Genomic DNA, 8463 nt, shown 5'->3' on the forward strand with positions numbered 1-8463 from the left:
GCTGCCACAGTCTATTAGTCAGTAGAAGCTGCCAGGTCAAGGTATGTGCTGGAGCAAAATGCTCTTGACATTTCAGGATGGGAGAGAAAACAAGGTCACCTTATACAAAAGGAATGTGAATCCTTGAACTCTCTAAGGACATCGGGAGCCATAGGAGTGCTGACTAACGTTTTAGCAATCTCTTCACCCTGGAGGTTCCTGGGACTCGGGGCAGTGGAAACTTTTGACCATCTCCAGCTATTTGATATGTAATCTGATGGCTCAAGAGTTTTTCTTTAATCTCTCGCTCAAAGCCACCTGAGAGGCCTGAAGTCTCTCCATGCTATTTCTAACAAAATACCATGGCTGGCCAAACCCTCTTAAGACGAAATCGGGCGGGGAGAGGGTGGTACCTTCTCCAGCTCTCAATTAAGTTCAATACACTTCTCATATTTATTTTAGCAAGGGTTTATTTGTACACTGAAAAATACATGCACACATTTAATTGCAAATCAAGCCCTTCTCTGTCTGTTGCAAAATAGAACCAAGAACCTCCAAGGATTGTGTAAAACTTAAAATGTCTGTCTTTGGTTTTAGATCCTGTCTTCACATGAATTCACCTCTCAGAAATAATAGCTCATTTTAACCACAGTGATGCTTCACCGGACCAGGCCACAATAATGTAGCAACCACATAAACTCTGTAACCAGGGGAAACTCATAAACCCCCTGTGAGGAGAAGTGAGTAACTTTCCCAATTTTGGCCCTGGAGAGGTGGGAGACTGTGTGTGTGTGTGTGTGTGTGTGTGTGTGTGTGTGTGTGTGTGTGCTGGGGGGATTCTCTATGTGTGTTTTTCTTCCTTTCTTCTATTTTAACTGATTTGGCTACTTGGCCTTGAAACTATAAACTGACTGGCAGGGTCACAACTAAATTATGACACACTCATAGTTACTAAAACATTTCCCTTCATTTGGGCTATCTGATCAGTGCCAAGCTCCAGTAGCTAAAGCTGCTTTTCTGTTGTCTTTTCTGTCATAATATAATTTTTATGGCCTTAGCAGGCTTATGGTGGTACCAGAATGCAAACACTGGTCTGCAGCTCTCTAGATGTTCACTAAATTATATCCTAAAGTACCATATACACTGTTTACTGGGCAAAGCTCCATGCGTGATACCGGCTTGTAGCGTCTCTCACTCAGCTGCAAAAAATATCTTCAGTTATTACTGAAGATCATCAAAGATCAAGAGCAACAGATCCAAATTAAGAAAGATAGCATTCAGAATGCCTGCCTACTGTCAGCATCCCTTTTAATATCATGGTCTGTGAAGTTTTAAAATGTGGCAGTGGGGAGTATACTTTCCGAAGAAGCCATCTCCTCTCAGTGAACTACCTAGAAAGCCAGCCAGCACTGCCAGCAATTTCATTTCTCAAACAAGGCTGTGCTTGCCTCTCACACTTGAAAGGGTTAAGTGCTGGCAAGGCCAAAGGCTCCAGACTGCAGAAGCTTTGAAAGGTTTCTAGCAAGTATCAAATACTTGTTGATCTGCTCACAATAAACACCAGTAGGATTGTCAGCCCTTTTCACTGTCTGGGGAGGTGCATCTACACACTGCACCCAGTAGGAGCAGCGTGTTGGTATCCTTTAGAAAAGCTGAGTAGCTAGAATCTGCCTCATTCAGTGTCTCTGGTTCAGATGACTGAAAGGAGATGAGATGCAATTGAAATGGCAAAGCCTCTCCTCTCTGGTTCAGGCAGCTCAAATACTGGGCATAAAACACTTGGAGCAGTTCAGGCAAACCCACCTGAATGGACCAAGCAACACTGTCTGTTGCCATGGCAGCCTGATCTAATTACAGGAGTGATCAGGGGCAGAGTAAGTGTACAGAAAACTAACACCACCGACAGTATCTGTATGATGAGAGAGGCAGACAGGCTTTTCAGCCTCGGCTTTATGTGGAAGGTGGCATTCAAGCCCATTTATTTGCAAAGCTGCTAAAATATTGACTGATGCACGGCCAGTTAGAGGACAATCAGAGGAGATTAAATGCCACAGCTAAACTGCTCTGGTGCAATCCCTTTTCAAGAGTTTGTGCGCATATTTTTCTTCTCTTTGGAGGCTACCTCTAGCTTCCGCTGGCATAAACTCCATTCAAAAATAAAATAAAAATAAACCCTGGGCTATCAAACTGTCTTAGCTACCCACCCATCATCAAGAAACCAGAGGGTGGGCTTAACTAGGGCTTCTAGGAATTGCAGGGCTCTTCAAAAAGCCAAACAAATAGCTTAGCGAACAATATTGAAAAAGTAAGCAGCTGCGCTGAAAATAACCAGCATGTAACTACCTTATTGTGTACAACCTAGAGCAATGATGTTTAAATATTAAGAAGAGCTTGCATTATAAAGCAGAAATGTCATTGAGATGAGACTACTAGATTGCTACAGGGAAACACTGCACACACACACACACACACACACACACACATTCCCCTGCATGCTGGGCAGGATGTGAGGCGAGAACTCGACTCTAAGGCATTACTTTTTATTCTGTAGGTGGTGTGGGGTCTTCTAATTTTACTAATTGTAGTCTGTGGCTCTCTCTGAGAAGCTAAAAAACCTCTCCGGGGACAGAAGCAGTTTGGAGGAGTTCCTACTGCACAGCATACGGTAAACAAAAATAGCTTGCCTTTCTTGTTAGCCACACAGCGCATTATATAACCAGCTTCCGACTGGCTTTTTTTTTCCGCCCTTACTACTCTTCAGCAATTTCCCAACCTTCCCAAGTATTTATATTACCCTCTTATCTGTAGGATTATACAGAAAGACAGCAAAACAAAACAGGACAGCCACGGGATCGAACTTAACTCCACCGTCTTAAAACCTTTTTTTTTTTTTCTGGCGGAGTCTAGATCACCATCCTACCTCCCCCCACCCCCCCAACTAAGGTCTTTGCTCAATCTCCCTAGAAAACCTGAATTGTTTCACCGCTTCCAGTCAGCTCTCTACGTGGTCTGAAATAAAATGAAAGCGCACAAGCCACAGAGTTGAAGGAGGTGGCTAAGGAGAGGTCAAAGCGATGTAGTCAGTCAAGGGACCACCGCGGGGACCCCCTCACCATCGCGATGGCTCTGGCCCCCGCCCGACGCGCGAACACACACACACACACACACACACACTCGCAAGCACCTACACATTCATTTGCACTCACTCCCTCCTCTCCGAACCCGCCTCACCTCTCGCTCCGCCCGTCCGGCCCCTTCCCTGCCCCCTGCGGGACCGGCCTGTGCGCTCCGCTGAAACCACGTAGGAGGCAGCGGCGGCTGCAGCCCAGGCAGTGGCGGCGTCTCGGGCTCCGAGTGAACGAGCCGCGGGGCTCCGGGGCGCATCCCAATCCCCGCTGCGCCTCCTCCGCCGCCGCCTCCTCCTTCCCCTCCTCCCATCTTCATTCACCCTCCCTGCCGCCGCGCAGCCGAGCAGTCCCGGCGCAGGGCAGAGCCCGCAGCTCCTCCGCTGCTGCCTCGGGCGCCGGCGGGGACGCCGGGCCGGGCTGGGGCGCTCGCGGGCTCCCGGCTCGGGCAGCAGTGGCGGTGGCGGCTGCTCTGGATCAGGAAGCGACCGCACCAACAGGGCGGCGGTGGCGGCTGCAGCCAGAGCCCTTCCCCGCCGCCACTCCCGCTGCGCTCCGATAGCCTGCGCGCCCCTGCCCCCTGCGCCGCCACCTCTCTGCTCCCCTAGGCCATGCGCAAAGTCCCCGGCCCTGAGAGGCTGGCCTAGGCGTGGAGACCCCCGTCTTGGAGTGGCCTCTCTCAAGCTAGGCGACCCCTAGGCTGTGAAGCCTAGCCCTCCCTCGAGCCCCAGCGGCGCTCACCACCCCCTGCCGGGAGGGAGAATTTGCAAGAGCGAAGAGGGCAGCTCGACCCTCAACCGCTACCGCCTCCCTCTGCGCCACCAGGAGGGAGGAGGACAGGGCTCTCTACGCTCGCCGTCGCCGGGCCAGCAGCAGCCTGAGCGGGGCGCCGTCGCTCTCCCCACCCGCGCCCCTCGCCCTGGCGCGCCCCCTCTTCTTGGGGCCGCCCACCCGGCCCCTGGCTTCTCCCCTTGCCCGCCGCTCCTGCGCCCAGAGTGGGGTCCCCAACCCGGCACGGGTGTATGTACACACACACACACTCACACACGCGCGCGCGCACACGTACACACACACACACACACACCCCAGGACGCGTCGGTTCCCTTCGCTCCTCTTCCAGCTGTTTTCCTTGCAGCCCATTGAGACTGGGGGAGGGGGTGTATGCTGGATGTTCTTTGGCCCCTCTCTGGAGAGAGCGGATTGGGGTGAGGGAGGGGGTGATTTTAATCTAAATGGGGGGGATGGGGGAGGGGGAGAGAAAGAATCAGAGGAGGAAAAAAAATAGCCACTTACTGTAAAGTGTAAATGGATCTGGGGTTGCGTGGGGAAGGGGGGACAGAGGGAGAGACACAGTGTCCTGCGGCTGCTGTAGCTCTAGCTGCGGCTCCACAGGGCTTGTTTTGGATCCCCCTGCAGTGAAACAGGTCCTGTACGGCTCCGCCACTGTAGTAGAAATGATGTCTGCGGTATACTCTGCTTTCTCCTCCTCCTCCCCCCTCCCCTCCCTCCTCCCTCCGCCCGCCCTCCCTCCCTCGCGCTCTCTCTCGCGCTCGCTCGCTCGCTCCAGTATGTAAATGTGTAATAGAAGCCAAATATGGAGCAGTTGGCTGCCGCCGCCACAGCTCAAGGATCCGACTTCATGGGGGGGGGGGGGCACCCTCTGGCAGGCGGCCCGGCGAGCCGCACAGAGCACGGCGAGCGCACGGCGCGGCTGCCGGCCCGCGCCCTTAACCCTTGTGTGCACCGGGCTGGAGCAGCGGTCCCTCCAGCGGAGGCCCGGTGCCTCTTCCTAACTGCGGCTCCCGATCCCGGACGTCGGCCTGAGGGAACTGTGCCTTCCAGGTTTGAGAAAGGGGCGGGGAAGTTGGGGCGATGAGGTCATTGGAGTGGTGACCGATCGGTGCTCTCGCGCCTCTTCGGCTCCTTGCAACCTGGTTGGAGGGGCCAAGGCGAGTGCAGTGTGCAACTCCGGTAACCTGGAGTACTCACCGCAACGGGTGTCAGGCTTCGGCTCCCACCTGGTAAAATAACCAAGGATGCGGGGAACTCGGCTGATTCTAATCTTGAAGTGACCTTGGTGCCCCCAACCCCCAACCCCCAACCCCGGTGCGCGTCTAAGAGGACTCAAAGTATCCACGCTGTTAACCCTCCTGCCCGTGAGCCCTGAGCAACCCGACTCCGGGCCCGCGCCTTGGCTTGCAACTCGGGAAAGTTCTCAGGCTTCCTCAGTTTGCACTGGCGCCGTCACCTTTCCTGCCCGGACAAGCTGGCGACCTCCCGGCCTCCTTTCTAATTCTGCAGGTCTAGAAATCTGCAGCAGGAATGGGATGTCTCGGGTCTAGCCCTGCTAGCCGACCTGCTCACTCCTCTCGCAGCTAACTGGGGATCATTCATTTCATCGGAAGTGAGGTAACTGGTGCATCGAGCTTTCTATGGCCATTCTCGGGAGTCCATGGCGAAGGAACTTCCCCTGGTCCCGCTGGCTAAACACAGACATGGAGTCCTCAAGTCCTCACCCCCCCCCCCCCGCTACACCGCTGCCAGGTGTGAGCTCGGTAGGAAGGAATCTTCCCCGGAGGAGTGCACCTTGCCAACAGGTGTGGCACCCAGAGGAAGAGCGGGCACAACCCTACAAGGGTCTCTCAGTGCCGCGTTCTCTTTGCTGCAGATAATTCTAGAAGACCAGTAGGTGTCAGGCCAGCATCTGACCTCTTTCAGGTGCTTAGAACTCAGAGTCTAGAAACTCGATCCCTTGGTCTTGTAGGAAGCCTCTATTATTGACTAAAAGCGGGATTTGAGAGACCTTTTGGCTCCGTTTACTTTAGGACCTAACAGTCAGTATCTGAAGCAGCGTACAGAATCACCAAGAGAAACCTGTGAGCTTTCTAAACTACTGTACTGTGGAGTCAGCACTTCATTAAAATTTTAAAAAAGTCATGGGGGGAGGCTACATATCTATTCTCAGGTTTGAAATACCGTGCACACGTCCGCAGCTACTCAAATAGAACTACGACTGTTCCCTCCCACCCCGCTCCGTAACTTGTGTTGCTGTTCACTTAAAGATCCCTTATTGTTAGACTTCATACGCTAAAGTGACATCGTTGGTCTCATTACAGCCTCTAGTGGACGGTTAACAGGAGTTGCCTGTCAAGGCTCTGACCAGTTTTGTTTTCCCTCCTGAGCTTTATCCAGGTGAAGGTTAATAGTTCAGAGCTTAATCGGGTGCTTTCTTTCGGTGCTCTTGGGAAAGCTGTCTTTGAACAGGAGCGGAAGCTTGCCGGCTTCGCGTGGAACAGGCGTAAGCTTTGCACTACAGGTATTGTTGCTGCTGGCCCATGAATCGACAAAGCTTCTGCTCTTCGCTTCAGTTGCAGACAGCTTTCATAAAAAAAAAAAAAATCCATCTAAAATATTTTTATAACAGAAAATATTGGTTGCCATGTTTCTGGCGTAACTGAGATGTTTTCATTCCAGCTCATAATCTGCAAACTGTCCAATCCACCTCCACTCTATTTTTAGACATCTTACATTTAGAGAATTTTCAAGGGAAAAACTAATATTGTAATTATTACGTTGGTGCAAGCAGTTAATTTGCATTATTTTAACAACCTTAAACATATTAAAACACATAATTCATATTAGACTTAGTCAATTAATTTAAATGTTCCCTGAAGAAAGCTAAATATGTGCATTACCCACACAGTAAAAATAATTAATAAGAAATGTGCTGTTTACTCTCCTAGCCGTTACGATTAAAGCCATAAACTGTCACACTGTCTTCTCCTTTCCTCTCTCTCTCTCTCTCTCTCTCTCTCTCTCTCTCTCTCTCACACACACACACACACACACACACACACACGCACACACACACCCTCCAGCTATTGCTTGCTGCAAGGTCCAACACAAACATAATACCCACGATGCAGCTTCATAACTCGAGTGCTGATACATTTTCTTTCCAGATGACAGAGCATCAAATGCACCATCAGAGGTAACAGGACAGGTTCTTTAAAAGCAAAAGATCTCACACAAATGAAAACTCGGTGGTAACAGAGCAGTTTCCAAGGTGGCAGACGACAGCTGTATAGCACCGTTCCCCTGAACCCAAATCTGATATTATATTTATACAAGACTCGGTCGAGCTTTGAAATGGAGTCAAATTGAGGAGGAAGGCCCGCTGAGCCTTACTCCTAATCTGTGTTATGAATGACTTAAACAACGTGAAAAGAAATGTTAGTACCCTTCATTTGTTTTTCTAAAGATTTGCTCAGTGTGTGGATGTGCGTGTGCATGCGTGCACGAGTGTGTCCTGACACTTTCCGAGTACTCCTTTGAGATGGGGTCTTTACCTGAACCTGACGATCATCTCTTCTCCACTAGGCTAGAAGCCAGCAAACCTAGCCACTGCCTCTTGCCTCTTGCCTCTTCCCTCTCCACGCTGAGGTAAAGGCATGTGGGATGCCAGACTCCTTTGATAAGTGTTGGAGTCCACACTCAGGGTCACACTGTCCTGCAGCAAGTGCTCTCAAGACCCAAGTCATGTCTCCAGCCCACCTTTTAATGTTTTTGTCCCATCTACTTTTGAAAGTTTAAAATGGACTGGCTACTGTATATTAAGTCACAAGACTTTTATATATTACATTTCTGCGTTTAAAATTGGAGTCCAAAATGTCACGGCGCCTACCATAGCACCACCGTCTGGAGGAGTTTAGACTTCAGAATCAAGGCTCCTACCCCATGATATGCAGTCAGAGTCTGCCTTTGAACTAGCTACTTGCCGAAGACTGGGCGCATCCCAGCCTGAAGAACACTGATCTTCATGGGCTCTGTCTGGGCACATTTGGCCATGATACAGAACTTAATCCACCAATGAATTACCTTTATGTTAATTATTTTAACCATGGGAAAAAATAACACATTGCTCCTGGACCTCTGCATCCCCAAACTTAAGCAGTTTATAGTAGAAAACAAAATATTTTTAAAAGCCATCTGCACTGAATACCTGTAGACTTACCCCTCATCATGCTCCACGCAGAATACAGAATAACAAGTCTTTCCACCACACCAGGGTGCTATCAGTAATCTAGAGATTCCTTAGAACTTAAAGTTATACTGTAAATTTAAATTACTGATTATGTTAAAGCATTAAGAGGATGTTAATACATGGTATGTAAACATTATATAAAACACTTGTACAATCTAAGATTTGGGTATTTAAGAGGAACCCTAAAACTAGCCCCCGCGTTTGAGGGGTGACTATATATGTGTGAAGGAAATAGCACTCCTCCAAGAGCCCCAGTTCATCAATGAAAGAAACTGGCTTGCAATGAGTGTGCTGGGGTCTTCACTAGGAATGTGT

General features: G+C 50.0%; 1 protein-coding gene across 3 annotated transcripts in view; it reads right to left on the bottom strand.

Annotated features, from left to right (window-relative positions):
• Atxn1 (ataxin 1) overlaps positions 1-4552 on the bottom strand; it is a 384541-nt gene extending 379989 nt beyond the window's left edge. For 2 of the 3 annotated variants that reach the window (XM_057786906.1, XM_057786904.1), the window contains exon 1: positions 4398-4552. The gene's annotated coding sequence lies outside the window, so the exon portion shown is untranslated. Of the gene's footprint in view, positions 1-3210; positions 3382-4397 lie in introns of those variants that run through there. The other variant, XM_057786905.1, reaches the window with a different exon arrangement.
• Between the last annotated feature and the right edge of the window lie 3911 nt (positions 4553-8463).

Source organism: Chionomys nivalis, chromosome 13 (genome assembly GCF_950005125.1).
Source record: "Chionomys nivalis chromosome 13, mChiNiv1.1, whole genome shotgun sequence".
Lineage (NCBI taxonomy): Eukaryota > Metazoa > Chordata > Mammalia > Rodentia > Cricetidae > Chionomys > Chionomys nivalis.